Source organism: Schistocerca nitens, chromosome 10 (assembly GCF_023898315.1).
Source record: "Schistocerca nitens isolate TAMUIC-IGC-003100 chromosome 10, iqSchNite1.1, whole genome shotgun sequence".
NCBI classification, from domain to species: Eukaryota; Metazoa; Arthropoda; class Insecta; order Orthoptera; family Acrididae; genus Schistocerca; species Schistocerca nitens.
In genome coordinates this window covers 48730685-48754601 of record NC_064623.1, presented here as the reverse complement: position 1 = coordinate 48754601, position 23917 = coordinate 48730685, and positions in this window count along the sequence as shown.

The following is a 23917-nucleotide window of genomic DNA, read 5'->3' as shown; positions in this document are numbered from 1 at the left end:
ACCCCCGCCATGTTTCACCAGTGGGACGTAAACTCGGCGAGAAGATGGAAATCTGTGAGACGATGCTCATACAACCAAATGGCTTGCTTCCATTGCTTCATAGCACAGGATTTTTGCCTTCGGCACCACATTTTTCGGTTACTGGCATTTGTGTCATTGATAAGTGGTTTTCGAATTCCATCTACCCTAGCAAATTCCTGTTTCTGGAGCTCCCTCCGAGCTGTTTTAATGCTGAGAAGTTTCGCCGGTGCGACGTTCAGCTCTGCAGTGACTTTTGCATCTGTCGTCCACTTACTTTTCTTCACAATCCCCTTCAATAACCGTCTCCGACTATCACTCAACACACACTTTCGTCCACGTTGTGATTACTCGGATGATGTTCTTTCCGTGACGCCTTTACTGGCGTGTATGCCCGCATGGGACCACTCTGCTGATGGACATCGGAGCCAACGTCTTACTGCAACAGTAACCACCCGCCCCCATCATCCGCGTACCGCTTCCTGCGGAATACACCAAAAATGGTTCAAATGGCTCTGACAAGGGAACCTCGCCATCGCACCCCCCTCAGATTTATTTATAAGTTGGCACAGTGGATAGGCCTCGAAAAACTGAACACAGATCAACCGAGAAAACAGGAAGAAGTTGTGTGGAACTATGAAAAAATAAGCAAAATATACAATCAGAGTAGTCCATGCGCACGATAGACAACATCAAGGGTACTGTGAGCTCAGGAGCGCCGTGGTCCCGTGGTTAGCGTGACCACCTGCGGAACGGGAGGTCCTTGGTTCAAATCTACCCTCGAGTGAAAAGTTTAATTTTTTGTTTTCAGACAATTATCAAAGTTCAGGTACTCACACATAATCAACTTCGCTCTCCAAAATTCCAGGACGTGTTCAGATTTCGTTGGACATATGCAGGATTTGACGGTCTACACAAGGAAAAATTTGAAAACGTTAAAAACATATGTTTTGACAGAGCACAGGGAAAACTGTGCGACTGTGAAATTGTTGCATTTATTTGTTGCAGTTTATGTGACAAACTCTTATGTTTTCATCACTTTTTTGGAAGTGATTATCACATCCACAAGAAAACCTAAATCGGGCAAGGTAGAAGAATCTTTTTAACCATTCGCCAAGTGTACAAGTTAGGAGAGTCGACAACATACTCCTGTCATGTGACGCGCATGCCGTCACAAGTGTTATATAGAATATATCAGACGTGTTTTCCTGTGGAGGAATCGGTTGACCTATGACCTTGCGATCAAATGTTTTCGGTTCCCATTGGAGAGGCACGTCCTTGCGTCTACTAATCGCACGGTTTTGCAGTGCGGTCGCAAAACACAGACACTAAACTTAATACAGTGAACAGAGATGTCAATGAACGAACGGACAGATCATAACTTTGCGAAAGTAAAAAAATTAAAATTTTTTCTCGAGGTAAGACTTGAACCAAGATCCTCTCGTTCCGCAGGTGCTCACGCTAACGACGGAACCACGGCGCTCCTGAGCTTAAATTATCCTTGGTGTTGCCTATGTTGCGCATGGACTACTCAGTTTGTATATTTTGCTTTTTTTCATAGTTCCACACAACGTCTTCCTGTTTTCTCGATTGATCTGCGTTCAGTTTTTCCAGGCCTATCCACTGTGCCAACTTATAACTAAATCTGAGGGGGGTGCGATGGGGAGGTTCCTTTGTGAGCACTATGGGATTTAACATCTCAGGTCATCAGTCATCAGTCATCAGTCATAGTCCCCCTAACTAACCTAAGGACATCACATACATCCATGCCCGAGGCAGGATTCGAACCTGCAAACGTAGCGGTCGCGCGGTACCAGACTGAAGCGCCTAGAACCGCTCGGCCGGCCGGAGTGCACCCTTCATTGCTCCAAGCAGATGGAAGGTACGAGATGCGGGCTGTAGGGTGGATGAGGAAGAACGGTCCAATGAAGTTTTGTCAGCCACTGTCGGGTACGCAGACTTGTCTGAGGCGTTACGCTGTCAAGGTGTAGTACGTCTGCATTTTGTGGCGACTAACACGCTGAAGTAGTTTTTTCAGTCTCCAGAGGGTACCACAATACACTTCAGAGTTGATAGTTGCACCACGAGACAGGACATCAAACAGCATAACCGCTTCAGAGTCCCAGAGGTCGTTGCCATGACTTTACCGAGTGAAGGTGCAGCTTTGAACTCTTTCTTCAGACGAGAGATGGCGTGGCACCACTCCGTGGACTGCCATTTTGTTTCTGGTTTGAAATGATGAACCCGTTATTCATCGCCTACGACGACTTTCGACAAAATATTGTCACGGTCAGCGTCGTAACGCGCAAGCACTGCCGCACAGGTGATCCTTCGTTGCACTTTATGGTCTTCTGTTACGTGGCGAGAAAGCCTGCAGACGCACTCACCTGAGTATCCCAACTGGTGGACGAGTATGTCAGCACTACCAGCATAGGCGTCCAGCTGTGCAGCGAGGTGTTTGATTGTGATCCACCGATTACGTCGAATGAGAGTGTCCGCACGTTGCAGCATCGCAGAATTCACAGCTGTGTGCGGCCGGCCAGCACGCGGGAGATCGGACTAGTTTCCGCGACATGGTCGTGATGACGACAGAGACCTCTCTCAACGACTCACCGTGGTTTTGTTCACTGCCTGTGGCCGCGCGGGATTAGCCGAGAGGTCTCAGTCGCTGCAGTCATGGACTGTGCGGCTGGTCCCGGCGGAGGTTCGAGTCCTCCCTCGGGCACGGGTTGGTTGGTTGGTTGGTTGGTTTGAGGATTAAAGGGACCAAACTACAAAGGTCATCGGTCCCTCGGGCACGGGTGCGTGTGTGTTTGTCGTTAGGATAATTTAGGTTAAGTAGTGTGTAAGCTTAGGGACTGATGGCCTTAGCAGCTAAGTCACATAAGATTTCACACACATTTATTTCACTGCCTTTCTTTCGTAGACATTCTGCAAGCGCCTATGAATATGTGCGATGCTACGGTTCTCCTCCGAAACAAACTCAATGACAGCTATCTGCTTGGAACGCAGCTCCGTTACAGACGACATTTTGAAGGCTACATACACTATGTGATCAAAAGTATCCGGCCACCTGGCTAAAAATGACTTAAACGTTCGTGGCGCCCTCCATCGCTTATGCTGGAATTCAATTGGCCCGCCTTGAGCGGTGATGACAGCTTCCACTCTCGCAAGCATACGTTCAATCAGCTGCTGGAAGGTTTCTTGGGGAATGGCAGCCCGTTCTTCAAGGAGTGCTCCACAGAGGAGCGGTATCGGTGTCGGTCGGTGCAGGCTAGTCCATTAGAGGGATGTTATTGTCGTGTAACCACTCCGTCACAACTCGTGCATTATGAACAGGTGCTCGATCGTGTTGAAAGATGCAATCGCCATCCCCGAATGGCTCTTCAACAGTGGAAAGCAAGAAGGTGCTTAAAACAACAATGTAGGCCTCTATTGTGATAGTGCCGCGCCAAACAACAAGAGGTGCAAGCCCCTTCCACGAAAAACACGACCACGGCATTCGCCATACCCACACCCTGCCATCGGATAGCCACATTGTGTACCGTGATTCGTCACCCCACAAAACGTTTTTCCTCTGTTCAGTCGACCAATGTTTATGCTCCTTACACTAAGCCAGGTTTCGTTTGGCGCCCGGCCGAAGTGGCCGAGCTGTTCTAGGCGCTTCAGTCCGGAACTGCGCGACCACTACGGTCGCAGCTTCGAATCCTGCCTCGGACATGGATGCCTGTGATGTCCTTAGGTTAAAAAATGGCTCTGAGCACTATGGGACTTAACATCTGGGGTCATCAGTCCCCTAGAACTTAGAACTACTTAAACCCAGCTAACCTAAGAACATCGCACACATCCATGCCCGACGCAAGATTCGAACCTGCGACCGTAGCGGTCACGCGATTCCAGACTGAAGCCCCTAGAACCGCTCGGCCACACCGGCCGGCTTGTCCTTAGATTAGTTATGTTTAAGTAGTTCTAAATTCTTGGGCACTGATGCCTTCCGATGTTAAGTCCCATAGTGCTCAGAGCCACTTAAACCATTTGCCGTTTGCCATTTAGCAGCGTGATGTTTGTCTTATGAGCAGCCGCTCAACAACAAAATCCAGGGTTTTTCACCTCCCGCCTAACTGTCTTAGTACTTGCAGTGGATCCTGGTGCAGTTTGGAATTCCTGTGTGATGGTCTGGATAGAAGTCTCCCTATTATACATTACGACCCTCTTCAACTGTATGCGCTCTCTGTCAGTCAACAGACGAGGTCGGCCTGTACGCTTTTGTGCTGTACGTGTCCCTCCACGTTTCCACTTCACTATCACATCGGAAACAGTGGACGTAGGGATGTTTAGGAGTGTGGAAATCTCGTGTTCAGACGTACGACCCAAGTGACACCCAGTCACCTGACCACGTTCAAAGTCCGTGACTTCCGCGGAGCTCCCCATTCTGCTCTGTCACGATGTCTAATGCTCATTGAGGTCGCTGATATGGAGTACCTGGCAATAGGCGGCATCACAATATCAAATGCATCTAGTATGAAAAACGTATGTTTTTGGGGTGACCGGATACTTTTGATCACATGGTCACATATATCGCTGTTACCCATCGGAATTTCATGAAACTATAATAGTTGACGCAGGAATATTCCACGACGTTCCACCATCAATTCCATATTTATTCAACGAAAATTGGCAGTGAAAAAAAAAAAAACTGGCCCTCGTAGCCAACCGGCCTTCTCGTCGATGTATGAACAAGTTACATCTGTATGTGCTGAGTGTCAATTACCACTAACTGCACCAAGCATCGAGCTTATACACCATTCCCGCATTTCCGAGGAGGAGATTAGTGTTTAACGTCCCGTCGACAACGAGGTCAGTAGAGACGGAGCACAAGCTCGGATTAAGGAAGGACGGAAATCGGGCGTGCACTTTCAAAGGAACCATCCCGGCATTTGCCTGAAACGATTTAGGGAAATCACGGAAAACCTAAATCAGGATGGCCGGAAGCGGGATTGAACCGTCGCCCTCCCGGATGAGAGTCCAGTGCGCTAACCACTGCACCACCCCGGTCGGTACCCGCATTTCGCTACAGCTTTCTAGCGCTGTGACTTCTCTGCATACAACAGTATCATCCACGAACAGTCTCAGTTGCGGGGTAAAGGAGTCGATATCATAGAGGGACACTGTAGCAAAGAAAAATTAGTTTTTCTGTCTAAACCAATTTTGCTATCAAATCTATACCAAAATCTCGTGGAGACACTGCGTGTCATAATCAACCTGTTCAGTCAATTTATTTCAGTATTTTGCTTGATGTATCTGCTCAAGAAAAAAATTGTCGGTTTGATAATTTCTCGTTGCATCCTAACTTCTAAAATGATCGCCTATTTAGTATTTTCGGAGCCATATCAGCTCCGTTGTATCACCTGTGGGCGCATTTTGAAGCTGGTGAATAAGGTAGCAGGCAAAGGAAGGAACTTGGCGATGGTTGCTCGGTTTATGCGCGAGTTGTACTGCGCTTTAACAACTTACGGTCTCTCGTTAGACGTGGATTTCGAGATTCGAGTCTTTCATGTGGGTGCCATATCAGCAGCAATTGAAAAGAAACATAAGTAGCTGCTTGAGATTATTCTCACCGTTGTTCATTTAGCTGTTATCGCCATAGGTGAGCAATACTGTCATTAACGGCCGTACAGTTGAATACCTCGGACATCAAACGTGTGGCATGACATTATTTTGATACTGACATATTGGGAGTAACCTATTCATTGCAAATTCTATGCCCCACTAAAACTTTTATGTGCAACCAAAAGATAAAGAAACTTGCGGAGAACATGCCGTTCTCGGAAACTGTTACCAGGAAATAACATAAAAATTCTATAACTCGTTATATGACCGCTGGGAGCTGCTTTCAGAAGATTTTGAAACAATTGTTTATTTCGTATTAGATAAGATCTGTGGAAAAGTCTGTTTCTGAGCGAGGAAATTCTGAACGAAAGCATAATGAGTTATCTCGAACAGAATGACCTGTTCCATGCCAACCAGCGTAAATTACGAAAGCATCGGTAAATCGAAATCCAACTCACACGTTTCTCGCATGTCTTTGCGAAATCCGTACATCACATAAATTGCCGTAGGTACATGCCAATGGCGTAACTAAGATTTTGGGGTGGCCCTGAAAATAAATTCTGGCGGTCTTTTGTACGCTAGTGAAATTTAAAAGATCAAATATGAAAATAATAGATAATCACCCATGATAATTCGGGTTAAATGTAAAATAAAATCTTCTGTTGATGGACTCATTAATTTGTCTATCACGCCGTGCATTTTCTCTGACTCTGGATAAATGGGCACGGTACACAACACACTGCATTTAAAGTGGGAGAGCAGGTTGCCAAAATCGTTGAATCATTTTAGTATCAGTATAATAATAATCGCAGCTAAACGATCTTCTAGTCTTAGTCTTCGATTCAGTCTCTCCAATCACTCTACCTTGGAGTAATCTGTCAGTACTGAAAGGCGGATTTTACTAAATACCTTAAATTTGAGAAGAACAATCTGTGTGCGATGGATCGGTGTCCGTAATGGACGCTCATGACCCGTTTCCAAATTGCGAACCGCCAGAATTTACACGTAATTCATTTTTACAGCTGGTATCGTGTCTTTGAGGTTTGCCGATGACATTGTAATTCTGCCAGACACAGCAATAGTCGTGGAAGAGCAGTTGAACGGAATGGACAATGTCTTGAAAGGAGGATATAAGATGAACACCAGAAAAAGCAACGGCTGGTCCCGGCGGAGGTTCGAGTCGTCCCACGGGCATGGGTGTGTGTGTTTGTCCTTAGGATAATTTAGGTTAAGTAGTGTGTAAGCTTAGGGACTGATGATCATAGCAGTTAAGTCCCATAAGATTTCACACACATTTTTGAAACAAAAGCAGAAAGAGGATAATGGAACATAGTCGAATTAAAAAAGGTGATTCTGAGGGAATTAGATTAGGGAATGGGACACTTAAAGTAGTAGATGAGTTTTGCTATTTTGGGAGCTAAATAACTGATGATTGTCGAAGAAGAGAGGACATAAAATGTTGACTGGCGATGGCAAGGAAGGCGTTTCTGAAGAAGAGAAATTTCGTAACATCGAGTATAGACTTAATCGTCAGGAAGTCTTTTCTGAAAGTATTTGTATGGAGTGTAGCCATGTATTGAAGTGAAACATAGACGATAAATAGCTTAGACAAGAAGAGAGTAGAAGCTTTCGAAATGTGGTATTACAGAAGAATGCTGAAGGTTAGATGGGCAGAGCATGTAACTATTGAGGAGGTACTGAACAGAATTGGGGAAAAGAGAATTTTGTTGCACAAATTGTCTAGAAGATGGGATCGGTTGGTAGGACATGTTCTGAGGCATCAAGGGATCATCAATTTAGTATTGGAGGGCAGCGTGGAGGGTAAAAATCGTAGAGGGAGACCAAGAGATGAATACACTAAGCAGATTAAGAAGGATGTAGGTTGCAGTAGGTACTGTGAGATGAAGAAGCTTGCACAGGATAGAGTAGCATGGAAAGCTGCATCTAACCAGTCCATGGACTGAAGACCTCAACAACAAAATCGTGTCTTCTCTGAACTTGCAAACTACCAGAAACTGCTCCTTCGATTTTTACAACTGTATTGACTTCCAGATTCAACTTTTAAATCTCAGACTCTTCTTCAGTTTCGCTTTCATTACTAATTGTAGTACACACACTGCTCTCCACAAGTTTAAAAACGCATGCTGCGCAGATGTTAGCGCACTGGACTCGCATTCTTGAGGACGACTGTTCAAACCCGTGCCTGGCGATCCTGACTTACAAGGGAACCTCCCGATCGCACCCCCCTCAGATTTAATTACAAGTTGGCACAGTGGATAGGCCTTGAAAAACTGAACACAGATCAATCGAGAAAACAGGAAGAAGTTGTGTGGAACTATGAAAAGAATAAGCAAAATATACAAACTGAGTAGTCCACGCGTAAGACAGGCAGCGTCAAAGACAATGTAAACACTGAAGCACCGTGGTCCCGTGGTTAGCGTGCGCAGCTGCGAAACGAAAGGTCTTTGGTTCAAACCTCCCTCGAGTGATAAATTTTTTATTTTCAGCCTATTATCAAAGTTAAGGGACTCAAACATAATCAACTTCGCTCTCCAAAATTCCAGGACTTGTTCAGATTTGCTTGGACACATGCAGGATTTGACGGTCTACACACGGAAAAATTTGAAAACGTTAAAAACATATGTTTTGACAGAGCACAGGGAAAACTGTGCGACTGTGAAACTGTTGCATTCATTTGTTGCAGTTCGTGTGACAAACTCTTATGTTTTGATCACTTTTTTGGGAGCGATTATCACATCCACAAGAAAACCTAAATCGGCAAGGTAGAAGAATCTTTTTACCCATTCGCCAAGTGTACAAGTTAGACGGGTCGACAACATATTCCTGTCAGGTGACGCACATGCCGTCACCAGTGTCGTATAGAATATATCAGACGTGTTGTCCTGTGGAGGAATCGGTTGACCTATGACCTTGCGAGCAAATGATTTCAGTGCCCATTGGAGAGGCACGTCCTTTCGTCTACTAATCGCACGGTTTTGCGGTGCTGTCGCAAAACACAGACACTAAACTTATTACAGTGAACAGAGACGTCAATGAACGAACGGACGGATCATAACTTTGCGAGAATAAAGAAAGCAAAATTTTCACTCGATGGAAGACTTGAGCCAAGGAACTCTCAATCGGGAGCTGCTCACGCTAACGACGGGACCACGGCGCTCCTGAGCTTACAATATCCTTATTGTTGCTTATGTTGCGCATGGACTACTCAGTTCGTATATTTTGCTTATTTTTTTTTCGTAGTTCCACACAACTTCTTCCTGTTTTCTCGATTGATCTGTGTCCAGTTTTTCAAGGCCTATCCACTGTGCCAGCTTATAACAAAATCTGAGGCGGGTGCGATGGGGAGGTTCCCTTGTTAGATTTTCCGTTATTTCCCTAAATCACTTCAGGCAAATGATGTTATGGTTCCTGTCCTCCCGAATGCGAGTCCAGTGTGGTAACCACTGTGCCACCTACGCGGTGAATCGAATTGGGTTGGCTGTCATTCAAACAGACTGTTTCATTGGGGCGAGATCTTTTCAAGAAATTTCGACCACCAACTTTCTCCTCCGAATGCGAAATTACTTTGTTGACTCCCACCTGCATACGGAACAATGATCATTGTAATAAAATAAGAGAAATCAGAGCTCGCACGGAAAGGTAGAGTATAGATATCAGTTTTTCCCACATGCTCTTAGAGAGTGGGATTCTGTGAAAGAATGCCAAATAATCATATGTGAACTGCAGAGTACTCATGTAGATGTAGACAGTGTACGGGATTTTATTCTGCCAGTGTTTGATATCGCCACGCTGGAGGCAGGAGAAAAGCGTGCATCGTTTTCAGTTATGTAAGTTTTAATAAATTGTAAACTGATACCGTATCTGGATAATGTTCGTGGGATCTACCCTTAAGGAAAATGAGTTCTCTGAGCTGGACCACAGCACTCACTAAATATACCTTCTCTTGCTCCACTATTGACAAAATAGCACTTTCCATAGATGTTACACTTTGATGTTGATGTGTTCCACGCTAACCATTCTTTTCTTTTATTTACAGGTAAGTGAGCTGCAGCTGAGCTTTCCAGTTTCGATTCTACCGGGTGAGTACGATGTTCTGTAAAATACGAAAGATCTGTTGTTTCGGAAAATGACACCGTTACGATTGTTTCTACTTCGCTCTGTATACCGAGCGAGGTGGCGCAGTGGTTAGACACTGGACTCGCATTCGGAAGGACGACGGTTCAATCCCGCGTCCGGCCATCCTGATTTAGGTTTTCCGTGATTTCCCTAAATCAGTCCAGGCAAATGCCGGGATGGTTCCTCTGAAAGGGCACGGCCGACTTCCTTCCCCATCCTTCCCTAATCCGATGAGACCGATGACCAGGCTGTCTGGTCTCCTTCCCCAAACCAACCAACCAACTTCGCTCTGCATTGAAGTGTGCGCTACTTTAGAAGGTCCTGACGGCTAGAAACGGTGTGCTGGGCCGAGACTCGAACCCGGAACCTCCTGGACAGTACTCATACCGACTTAGCTACTGTGGCACGCACCGCGACCCGCCTTCACAGCCTCTTTCTTCATTCTTCCAGGAACGCTGGAGTCCATCGGCGTCGGCAAAGTTGGGATAGTTTCTCTGAAGCTTGGAAGGTAGGAGGTAGAGATTCTGGCGGAAGGTAAGCTGTGATGGCGGGCCTGGATTGCTTATTAGGTAAGAGTCATTGAGCGAAAGGCGGTGTTCCGTGTTATAAGTCCGGTCTCACACTCATATTTAATTTGCGAAGAAGTTCTGACGTAAAATTTTGTATTTGTGGGGATCTACAGCCACTAGATGCCTAATAAACGTAAACATGGTCCGAGGTAGGCTGTACTGCGATGTTTACTTCATTGTACGATTAGCTAATTTCGACTATGCGTCATTGTCAGGCACATTCGTAACATCCGTATTTCATGTCATTTTCAAATCCCTCTTATTTACAGGAGAAAGGTAGCCATTTCTCGTCATTTTACGAAAGGTCCCACACTACGACAACCTTTTAAGATCGTATTTTGAACTTTGCTCTTTGTACAACAACACGGTAGCATTTGTCGTACATAGCGCGAAGTTCCAAATGCGATCTTAAAAGGTTGTCGTAGTGTGGATTATTTCGTAAAATGACGGAATAAGGCTACTTTTTACTTGTAATTGAGAGTGATTTGAAAATGGCGTGAAATACAGATGTTACAAATGTGTTTGACAATGACGCTTAGCCCAAATTAATTAATCGCACAGGTTCTGGCGCTGCAGTCCGGAACCGCGGGACTGCTACGGTCGCAGGTTCGAATCCTGCCTCGGGCATGGGTGTGTGTGATGTCCTTAGGTTAGTTAGGTTTAAGTAGTTCTAAGTTCTAGGGGACTTATGACCTAAGCTGTTGAGTCCCATAGTGCTCAGAGCCAATTAATCGCACAATTAAATTAACATCGCATTATATTGTTGCGGGCCGTGTTTACGTTTATGAAGTTTTGATGTGGTTGCTTGGTTTTTCTTTAATTTATCCAGATGACACGCACAGGATTTTCATTCATACAGTGATCGATTTAGACCGTAACCCATAGTCAGCTTACGATCGATAAACAAGGTGAGCCAAACTAAGCAAGGCTGAGAAATGAATGCTCTATATTCTAAACTACAAAGACGGTGTACCGACCCAGCTGTCTATGTAACAGCTTCCTGGGGCACGATATATTTGATTTTCAGTATTTCATACAATTATTGACCCTGTTTAACAATTCTAAATGCTGTCTTAATCCACTGATATGAGGTACAAGCCTACGTTAAAAGTTTAACAGAACAAGACTAGTATCACAGTGAGAAACTGTGTATATACCTTCAGGCAACAACGTTCAAGTTACCCTGACTGTATTCATCCAGTACTTGAGAACAAGAGCACTTAGACACTTCCAACAAACTTAACTCGTAATTTCAAAACTCATTTTCTCTGCCCCCCCCCCCCCCCCCCCCATAAAATAATGAAACGAAAAAAGATGCTGTAACTTCAGCACCTTGCATGACGCTTCACTGTTTTACTTCTTTATTACTAAATCTATTCCCAGTACGTTTTTAAGACAGTACGCACATATACCACTGAATGTATTAGGGCAATTCAAAAAGAAACAAGCTGGAGGCTGTACAATGAAAAACTAATGAAGCGACTGTAATGACACTGTCTGTAGAAGAATTTATGATCTCTATAAGAATACTGAAGCTCCAAATTTCCTGCTAGAGGGACATGGTAAACCCAAACATGAAAACAAAGGGTGCACGTACGTGTGTCGATTGTCTACTGACATCAGTTGTGCTAAAAACAGACGCATGGGGTCTCAAAAAGAAGATCAAAGTGTTGTAGAGTGTTTTCTAGCAGCAGAAGGAATATGGGGAATGGAAATTCATCAAAGAATGGCACAAGTATACGAGGAGCACTGCATGTCCCTTGCAAGGGTCAAGGTATGACACAAATACTTCAGGGTAGCACGGATGTCATTGGTTGACGACGTATGAGCTGGAATGCCACACCACATTACTGTACCACTGTCCAGCAGGTAGGTGCCCTCATTATTGATGACCGGCGAATTATGGTGGCGACCACTGCCCCACAGGTCAGAGCGAGCGTTGGAACTGCAACAGACATTCAGCGCTCTCTGTTCACTTGTGCCATTCTTTGGTGAATTTCTGTTCCCTACACTCCTCCTGCTGTCAGAAAATACACTACCCACTTTGCTTTTCTTTTGGAGCCTCCATTCCTCTGCTTTCAGCTCTGCTGAGTGCAGTGGTGGTTGATGCTTGAAAATCCTCGCTCTATCGTCACATGGCTGATCCCTCTAGCATCGAGTCTGGGGCGTCAGCGCTCTTAAAGGGACCACACCTTCTTCCATAGGCAATGGCATTACGATGCCTTCAGAGGTTTTCCTTTTACAGCCTCCAGCTCATTTCTTTTTGAATGACCCTAAACTTGCAAAATTATACCCCTGTACGCCACATGGTTCAGGAAATAATACGTCAGAGCCATTTGAACCATTTTTGAACAGAGTTACTGTGGTATAGACAAGAGAGTTCGATTCTTTAAAGAATCTCGGGTGTGGTTACTGGTACTATTATAGAATGAACAGACAAAGTATCGTGCCATCATATACGAGGGTTATTTGGAAAGTAAGGAACGATCGGTCGTGAAATGGAAACCACAGCGAAAATCCGATTAAGTTTTGCACAGGTGAGTTGGGCAGTGTCTGTAGTATGAAAGATACCTAGAACAATCTTATTTATGGATTCTTCCGTCGCTTCTTGGTAGAACAATTCCACATTGAGGGTTGAATAACAAGGTTTTTTTTGTTCTGCTGACTTTTTATTTGTATGAACTAGTTTTCGGCTTAATAGGCTATCTTCAGATAACTACTGGCTATTGTTTAGAAGGAGCTTGAGTTCTTACGAACCAAACACTGTGGACTAAGATACAACGTACTTACACACGACCTTTAGTTGTGGTATTGTCTTTGGAATTGTCAAACGGGTCGTTTGACTTTTTGTTGTGTAAAACTGTTCTTTAACATAATAAATCACATTTTATGGTTTGTCAGTACCATTCATGACAACAATTAGAATTATTTAGAATATACATTATTACAAAATTACAATTTTTTGGTATTTATTGTGAACAGTTGCACTGGGCACTACTCGAAATTTTGCCTTTCTTTCTTTCACTGCTTCCTCAGTTTACAGACTGAATAACATTGTGGATAGGTTACAACCCTGTTCACTCCCTTCTCACCCATTGTTCCCTTCCATGCCCCTCTTACAATGACCGTCTAATTTCTGTACAAATGGTAAATAGCCTTACCCTTCCTGTATTTTATACCTTCTACCTTCAGAATTTCAAAGAGATTATCCGTCAATATTGTCAACAGCTTTCTCGAAGTCTACAAAGGCTATAACCACAGGTTTGCCTTTCCTTAATCTGTCTTCTGAAGTTATGTCGAAGTCTCAGCATTGCCTCGCGGGTTCCTGCATTCCTCCGGAATTCATAATGATCGATCCCGAGGTCGGCTTCTACCAGCTGTTCCATTTTTCTGTAAAGAATTCGTGTATATATTTTGCAACCACGACTTCTTAAACTGTTAGTTCGGCAATTTTCACACTTGGTATTACCGCAGGCTTCTTGAAGTCCGAGCTTATTTCGCCTGTCTCAGACATCTTGCACACCAGATGAAAGAGATTTGTCATGGCTGGTTCTCCCGGGGCTGTCAGTAGTTCTGATGAAATGTCGTCTACTCCAGGGACCTTGTTTCGACTTGGGTCTTTCAGTGACCTTCGTACAGCATCGTAACTCCCAGCTCCTCTTCATCTACGTCTTGTTCCATTTCTACAATGAAGGCAGTATTATATTCATCTCTCTTGTTTAGACCCTCTATAAACTCCTTTCAGCTTTCCCTTCTTTGCTTAGGACTGGTTTACCATCTGAGCTCTTAATATTTATAAAACTGCCGCTCTTTTCTCCAAAGGGGTCTTTAATTTTCCTGTTGGCGGTATCTGTCCTTTTCCCTTTTAATCGTTACATTTGTCCTCTAGCCATTCCTACTTTCCCATTTTCCACTTCCTGTTAACGTCATTTTTAGAGGTTTGTATTTCCTTTCGCCTGATTCTGTTGCTGCATTTTTATATTTTTTTTCTTTTCATGAGTTAAATCCATTATGTCTTGTTTTATCCAAGGATTTCTGCCAGGCCTTGTCTTTCTATTTGATCCTCTGCTGCCTTCACTATTTCGTGCTTCGACTTCTATTATATTCCTTTTACGAGTTCTAGTCAACGGTTGCCTAATGCTCCCTCTGAAGCTGTCAACCACCTCTTGTTCTTTCAACTTTTCCAGGTCCCATCTCCTTAATTTCCAACCTTTTTGTCCAAGCGAGGTGGTGCACTGGTTAGAACACTGGACTCGCATTCGGGAGGACAATGATTCAAACACGCTTCCAACCATCATGATTTCGGTTTTCTGTGATGTCCCTAAATCGCTTCAGGCAAATGCCGGGATGCTTCAAAATGGTTCTGAGCACTATGGGACTTAACTGCTGTGGTCATCAGTCCCCTAGAACTTAGAACTACTTAAACCTAACTAACCTAAGGACATCACACGCATCCATGCCCGAGGCAGGATTCGAACCTCCGACCGTAGCGGTCACGCGGTTCCAGACTGTAGCGCCTAGAACCGCACGGCCACTCCGGCCGGCCGGGGATGGTTCCTTTGAAAGGGAACTGCCGACTTCTTTCCTCATACTTCCGTAATCCGATGGAACCGATGACCTCGCTGCTCGGTCCTCTTCCCCAAATTTTCACTCTACGGCTGTGCGCTGCACAGAAAATCTCATTCTGGAAACATCCCCCAGGCTGTGGCTAAGCCACGTCTCGACAATATTCATTCTTCAAGGAGTGCTAATTTTGCAGTTTTCGCAAGAGAGCATCTGCAGTGTTTGGAAGGTAGTAGGCGAGGTACTGGCAGAAGTAAAGGTGTGAGGACGGGTCGCGAGGCGCACTTGGATAGCTCAGTTGGTAGAGCACTTACTCGCGAAAGGCAAACGTCGCGAATTCGAATCTCGGTTCGGCACACAGTTGTGATCTAGCAGGGAGTTTAAGATCAGCGCACACTCCGCTGCAGAGCGAAAATTTCATTCTGGGAACCAAGCACATTTTACCGCATTCGAAAGGTTTTGTAAAGACACAATGTTAGTTAAAATTTGCATTGAAACTTCTCACTAGAATATCAGAAAAATAAGCTAAAATTGAAAGCGTCTTGCAACGGTTATAGCGATGTGAAGGCTGCATGCGGTGCTCTAATACCAAAATGCCGGTACACTAATTTCAGTGGATACATCAATAGTCGATAGGACTGTGCACTCTAGAGAATCACCTAAAGCTTCCGTAACCGCAAGTTAAAACGGTCCTGTAGTCAAACGTCGCATACAACGAAAAAAAAAATTACTGTGAAATTCAAAACTATTTCGCAAAATAGAAATGGAAAAGTCTTAGTTAACGCTGAGAGCCTCACAGCAAAGGATTAGAAAGAAAAGAACCTGATCTTGTTGAAGGTATCGTACTGTGTCATTTGATGTGATTTTATCTACCAGGAAGTTTCAAGTTTTTAGTTACTTTAAAAAAGACATATTTGCTTCAATATCTCGGCTGATAAAAAACTGAATCAGAACCGAATCGAACTTTCCTCATCTGATTACGCAGATACATAAATCATTGAGTTAATGTGCAGGAGACTTATCGGTGTAAGTAATATAATTGAACAGGTATAGTGTGTAAAACAACTAAGTTAATCTGAATTAACAATCATCAGTACGATTTTATTAGGTTACTGCAGAAAGAATACTTTATCATCACTCAAAAATTCCCTGTCTTAATAATAACATTTTTGCATAAGGACGGCAAAAGGATGGCATGTAATTTTCTTTTCAGAAAATTTACATCCAATTTCGAAGGTTTTTCATTTTTAATTTATTGTAAATTTCCGTATACATCTACTGAGGCGCGTGGGAGAAGATTTTTAATCTAAGAGATGGTAACCTGAAATTGTCTTTGTTGCTATTATCGCACGTTATGTTGAAAAGAGTTTGCCATAAATAAGTCTGGATTATTATGTATAAAGATAAGTAGTTCATAAATATAAATATGCGCAATAGTTAACGTGCTTAGACCTTTAAATACTGCTCCGAATGATTCTCGAGGCTTGAGTATTACACATCTATCTAATAATAGCTTTTGTAGTGACAATACCCTGTTAACACTAACTAAAACAGTATTTCGCATCTTACAACAGATTCAAAGTAGGCGTGATAAACAATTCTTCTAGTTGGTCAAATGTTTGAGTGGAGCGATAAAAAGACACTCTAAGGCACATAAGTTAGGTAATGGATTTTTGTCCGACTTTTCATAGCCAAACGAAGAGTGGGAAATAGACAAATAGGGTATCGAATTGAGTAGCGTGAGGTCTAGCTTTGCAGAAAAAGTTTTAATTGCTTGAAAGTAGTTAAAGAAAACTTCATGATTTGAGATGAAATTGAAATATTTCACGAACAGCAGTTACCATATCCCATGCATTCTGAACAAAAGTTGAAAAAACTTACGAGAAAATACGGTGATATGTTTTGCGAAATGATGTAAATGAACTGTCAATAAGTTAACCCCTTCAAGGCCTAAGTAATTTGCCTAACATTGGTATAGAAATTGTGGAATTCTTTCCTTCATGCTGAAAAATAAAATAAATACTAAATTATTGCGTAAATTGAAATTCCTCTGCTTTCCCTGGAACTACATTCAATAACGATAGAATACCGATCGACATTGTAATATTTCATATTTAATGTTCGAAATTCTTAGATATTCTAAATTCTGAGAAAAGTGGGATAAGCTATAGGGAGAGAGGGAATGACAAGGGTGGACGAGGAAGAACGAAGTGCTCGGATTAAAAAGGGTGTAAGACAGGGATGTAGTATTCCGTCCTTACGTCCTTACTGTTCAATCTGTACATCGAAGAATCAATTACGAAATAAAAGAAAGGTTATGCAGTATGATTAAAAATCAAGGTGAAAGAAAACCAATGATACGATTCGCTGATGACATTGCTGTCCTGAGTGAAAGTGAGGAAGAATTACATGATCTGCTCAATGGTGTGAACATCCTATAAGGACAGAATTTAATCTGAAGTAAATTGAAGAAAGACGAAACTAATAAGACGTAGCAGAAATGAGAACAGCGAGAAACTTAGCATCAGGATTGATGGTCACGAAGTAGATGATGTTAGTAATTCTATTGCCTAGGCAGCAGAGTAACCAATGACGTAGCATGGAGGACATCAAAAGCATAGTAGCAATGGCAAAAAGGGAATTCCTAGGCAAGAAAAGTCTAATAGTGTCAAAAATAGGCCTTAATTTGAGGAATAAATTTCTGAGAATGTATGTTTGGAGCACAGCATTATATGGTAGTGAAATATGGATGTGGAAAAACCGGTACAGAAGAGAATCGAAGCATTTGAGGTGTGGTGCAACAGACGAATGTTGAAAATTAGGTGTACTGGTAAGGTAGGAATTAAGAGATTCTGCGCAGAATCGGAGAGGAAAGGAATATGTGGAAAACACTGATAAGGAGAAGGGACAGGATGATAGGACATCTGTTAAGACATCAGGCAATGACTTCCATGGTACTAGAAGGAGCTGCAGATGGCAAAAAGTGTAGAGGAAGACAGAGATTAGAATACATCTGGCAAACAATGGAGGACGCAGGTTGCAAGTGCTACTCTGAGATGAACAGGTTGGCACAGGAGAGGAACTCTTGGCGAGCTGTATCAAACCAGTCCGAAGACTGGTCACTCAAAATTAAAAAAAAAGCGGATCCTGAACCAAAAATATGGTCATACGTTTTGGGAAATGATTTGTCAACAAGTAAGAAAATGAGACTAGAAAAACATATCATGTGCCTCGTTTGCTTTACATGATTTCGAGTATTGTTCAAAGGTGCAACTGTTTCTCTGCTCTGTTTTATATGTTAATTATAGACTATTTTTCAAAACTTTCAACCATATTTTTGTCAGTTTTTTCAAGTTTGGTTCGGAAAGGTTTTTTGAGTCGTCAGTCTCTTGTCTGGTTTAAGGGGGGTAGGACGTCAAACGGGCCGACTTGGAGCGGGAGAGTCATCACAGGACATTTTAATTTCCAGTGTCTATACTTTTACAAATAAATTCATCAAACTTTGTCAGCATCACCAGGAAGGATTCAGGATTCACACCCATTGCAGTGGAAGTTCGAAAACATAACAAAACAAACTTTTTTACGTGCGAAATTTCATCATTTTTTCACTTACTAATGGCTGCATTTGTTGCTATAGTTACACTTTTTTTCATAAGTTAGAGAGATTCTTCGATGAATTTTGCACAGCATACATACGATACTCACAGGTGTAGGAAACTCTAGAATTTATTTAATTTATGAAAAAACAAATGAACTGTTATATTTTAAACTTCATGTTTAGAAAAAACACAAATTTTATAGTTAATTACCTCAATTTTTACCACAGTTTTTAATAGATTTGTAAAATTCTAGAGTTTCATACACCTTTAAGTATGGTTCGTATGCTGTGCAAAATTAATTGAAGAATCTCTCTTGCTTATGAATAAAAGTGTACCTACAGCAACAAATGCTGCCATTAGTAAGTGAAAAAAATCAAGAAATTTCACATGTAAAAAATAAATTATTTCGTATGTTTTCGAACTTCCACTGCTGAATCCTTCCTGGTCATACTGACAAAGTGTTATCAATTTATTTGTAAAAGTATAGACGGGGGAAATTAAAATGTTCAGTGGTGCCTCTCCTGTTCCAAGTCGGCCCGTTTTACGTCCTGCCCCCCCCCCCCCCCCCCCCTTAGTACAACTCACAACGAATTATTCTCCTGTGCTAACCTCTTCATCTCAGAGTAGCACTTGCAACCTGCGTCCTCAATTATTTGCCGGAATTATTCCAATCTCTGTCTTGCTCTACAATTTTTGCCCTCTACAGCCCCCTCTAGTACCATGGAACTCATTTCGTGATGTCTTAACAGATTTTTGTACCGTATCAGATGCGTGGGACGGTGTTATCATCGCAACTAAAAAACTGCGTAGTACCGCATGCAAGAAACCTCGGTTCGAAATCTCGGACGATTCGGGAAATAAGCTTGGTGGAAGTTCTGGGTGACTCACGCTGTCGGTGCTGTTGCACAGTCAGAGGATTCGCAGTCGCAGATAGAACGGAAGGACGTGGCGCGTGGGTGGGGGGCGGGCAGCCAGGCCGTGTCGGTCGCGCCACGTGAATTATTCGCCTTCTCGCCGGCCGCCAGTGGCTGCGTCGTAAATAATGCGTCGGCGAGCGGTCGTTGGGGCGGAAGCGGACGCCCTTAAAACCGGCCTGCAGCAGGCTCCCAACACGGCCGTCGCTGCGCCAGCACCTCTCTGCTGATTGCGTTCTCGGAATTCCGGCGCCCGTAACACGCTCTGGGCGAGCAGCTTTTGTCTTCTGCGACGCGGCCGATAGCGCCTGCACGCCGCTCGGCGTCAGAAATTCCACAGCCCCGACTCTTCTCTGCCTCTGATTCCTGGAAGGCACATACGAACAGGCTCTGCGTGGAGTAACAGCCACTGCTAGCCAGAAATTAGTAAACATCCAGCGAATTGTTAGAAAACGAAGCGTGACTCCAAACAATACAAAGTCCAGTTAACGGTCACCACCGTCCCACAACTCTTAAACTACACTACTGGCCGTTAAAATTGCTACACCAAGAAGAAATGCAGATGATAAACGGGTATTCATTGGACAAATATATTATACTAGAACTGACATGCGATTACATTTTCATGCAATTTGGGTGCATAGATCCTGAGAAATCAGTACCCAGAACAACCACCTCTGGCCTTGATACGCCTGGCCATTGAGTAAAACAGAGCTTGGATGTACAGGTACAGTTGCCCATGCAGCTTCAACACGATACCACAGTTCATCAAGAGTAGTGACTGGCGTATGGTGACGAGATAGTTGCTCGGCCACCATTCACCAGACGTTTTCAATTGGTGAGAGACCTGGAGAATGTGCTGGCCAGGGCAGCAGTCGAACATTTTCTATATCCAGAAAGGCCCGTACAGTACCTGCAACATGGGGTCGTGCATTATCCTGCTGAAATGTAGGGCTCAGCAGGGATCGAATGAAGGGTAGAGCCACGGATCGTAACACATCTGAAATGTAACGTCCACTGTTCAAAGTGCCGTCAATGCAAACAAGAGGTGACCGAGACGTGTAACCAATGGCACCCATACCATCACTCCGGGTGATACGCCAGTATGGCGATGACGAATACACGCTTCCATTGTGCACTCACTGCGATGTCGCCAAACCAAGATGCGACCATCATGATGTTGTAAACAGAACCTGGATACATCCGAAAACATCACGTTTTGCCATTCGTGCACCCAGGTCGTTGTCGAGTACACCATCGCAGGCGCTCCTGTCTGTGATGCAGCGTCAAGGGTAACCGCAGCCACGGTCTCCGATCTGATAGTCCATGCTGCTGCAAACGTCGTCGAACTGTTCGTGCAGATGGTTGTTGTCTTGCAAACGTCCCCATCTGTTGACTCAGGGATCGAGACGTGGCTGCACAATTCTTTACAGCCATGCAGATAAGATGCCTATCATCTCGACTGCTAGTGATACGAGGCTGTTGGGATTCAGCACGGTTCCGTATTACCCTCCTGAACCCACCCATTACATTTTCTGCTAACAGTCATTGGATGACGACCAACGCGAGCAGCAATGTCGCGATAAGATAAACCGCAATCGCGATAGGCTACAATCCGACCTTTATCAAAGTCGGAAACGTGATGGTACGCATTTCACCTGCTTACACGAGGAATCACAACAACGTTTCACCAATCAACGCCGGTCAACTGTTGTTTGTGTATGAGAAATCGGTTGGAAATTTTCCTTATGTCAGCACGTTGTAGGTGTCGCCACCGGCGCCAGTCTTGTGTGAATGCTCTGAAAAGCTAATCATTTGCGTATCACAGCATCTTCTTCCTGTCGATTATATTTCGCGTCTGTAGCACGTCATCTTCGTGGCGTAGCAATTTTAATGGCCAGTAGTGTACTTACCCATTATATTTTGAGATGCGGTTTTACTACACGAGTTTAGTGTCTATGACAAATTACGGTTTTACGTCGGAGAGATACACTGAAGAAGCAAAGACAATTGTACACCTGCCTAATATCTGTAAGGCCCCCGCGAACACGCAGAAGTGCTGCAACACGACGTGGCACGGACTCGACTAATGTCTGAAGTAGCGCTGGAGGCAACTGACATCATGAATCCTTCAGGGCTGCCCATAAATCCGTAAGAGTACGATGGAGCCGAGATCTCTCCTGAACAGCACGTTGCAAGGTATCCCAGATATGCTCAATAATGTTCATGTATGGTGACTTTGGTGGCCAGTGGAAGTGTTTAAACTCAGAAGAGTGTTCCTGGAGCCACTCCGTAGCAATTCTGGACTATAGGGTGCCGCATTATCATGCTGGAATTGCCCTACTCCGTCGGAATGCACAGTGGACAATGGACATGAATGGATGCATGTGATCAGACAGGATGCTTACGTACATGTCACCTGTCAGAGTCGTATCTAGACGTATCAGGGGTCCCATATCACCCCAACTGCACACGCCCCACACCGTTACAGAACCTTCACCAGCTTGAACAATCCCCTGCTGACATACAGGATCCACATATTCATGACATTTTCTCCATACCCGTACACCTCCATCGTCTCGACACAATTTGAAACGAGACTCGTCCGACTAGGGAACACGTTCCCAATCATCAGCAGTCCAGTGTCGGTGTTGACGGGCCCAGGCGAGACGTAGAGGTCTGTGTCGTGCAGTCATCAAGGGTACATCAATGGGCCTTCGACTCCGATAGCCCATATTGGTGATGCTTCGTTGATTTTTTTTTTTTTTACTTTTTCTTACTCAAAGCAAAACTGTTAACTTCAGACTCACTCATAAGCGTTCTTTCTACTATTGTAGTGTGTATAATATATTTCTTTTTGTTTGTGACCGTATCATTCCTAAGCATTTATTGTAATTGTCGAATAACACGTTTGACTTGCCTAATCTTATTTTTAATATGTTGCACACTCTCTCATTTCTCAAGAAGAGTTACAGTTTTATTATTAAAAGATCATCGTCATTTAACCCTCACGATACCAAAGCGCGGGACGGGGGGCGGGTACTCTGTGCGAACCTTTTGAAAATATTGTAATTTAATGAGCTAGATTATATTTTACAATTCTCGAAAAAATGTTGTCTGTTATGAATTCTTCTACCAAATTTCATAAACATTTTTAATTTTTCAGTCAAACTCGTAGTATTCACTTTCCCCAGTGAACGTCATGTTCAGTATCTTGAGGGTGAGGACCGTACTTACACATCAATATCTCTTTGAAAAGTATGTTGTGAGTAAAAGTCAACAACTGTTAAGGAAATACGCATTTTTAAAACTTCTTTTTAGAGTGAGCATAAGGTGACGCCCCCCCCCCCCCGCTCCCTCTCCTCGGTAGTGCACGTTATTGAAAGTGCGTTATTGTGGCTTAGAGTGTGCTAAAAGATACTATCATGGACAGGACATGTGTAGTCCTTTAAAAATTATGTTTTTAATGTAAGTCAACAACATTTAACGAATTTTGCATTTTTTCAATTTTTTCAGGAAGGCAAAAAGTACCCTCCTGCCACAATTCTTGGAAAACCTGTTGTCTGAGCCGATAATTCATGAACTTGATGGTTCAGTAATCAGTAATAATCACAGTTTTCAGCACTTTCCTGCTTTGGGATTGTTGCGATTTTTACGTAGGTTGGAACTTAAATAGTGGCAACACTGCTGTGGAGACACTATGCAATTGGCACTTTGGGTAAAAGCCTTCAACGAAGTCCGCCAAACTGTGGCAGACATGCATCGGGCAGGTCGTCCTAGCGTCTCTGAAGAAGAAGTGCATGCTGTTGCCGCGTTAGTGGACAGTGACAGACGTCATATGATTCGTGAGCTCGCTCACGAAACCGGATTAGTGCATACGACTGTGCTTCGCATCCTGAAGGAACGCCTGGGCATGCGGAAAATTGTATCACGATGGGTTCCGCATGACTTGACGGAAAGGCAGAAATGGATGCTTTACGACGCTGCTCAGAAGCACTTGGAGCGCTATGAGCGCGTAGGAGAGGCTTTTTTACGCCGTATCGTAATACTGGATGAGACATGGGCTACATCGTAAGACTCAAAACTGGAACGCCAGTCCAACGAATGGCGTCATTATGGGTCGCCGCGAAAGGAAAATGCGTCAGAGCCCCAGTATGGAGACAGTTACGATTATCGTGTACGACTGTGATATGGTGTTATCATAACGCATTACGTTCCTCCACGGCAGACCGTCAATGCACAGTATTACTCTTCGTTTCTGGAGCATCACTGTGACCAGCTTTGCGAAAGAAGCGGCGACACTTTCTGCGCAACCCACCCATCATTTTGCACGACAATGCGCGGGCGCATACAGCGCAAGCTGTGGCTGCTCTGTTCGGTCGATGGGACTGGGAAGTACTGTACCATCCACCATTCCCCCCGTACTTAAGTTCTTGTGACTTTGATTTGATTCCGAAGATGAAGGAACCACTTCGTGGCATTCGCTTCAGAACTGTTGCAGAGACTC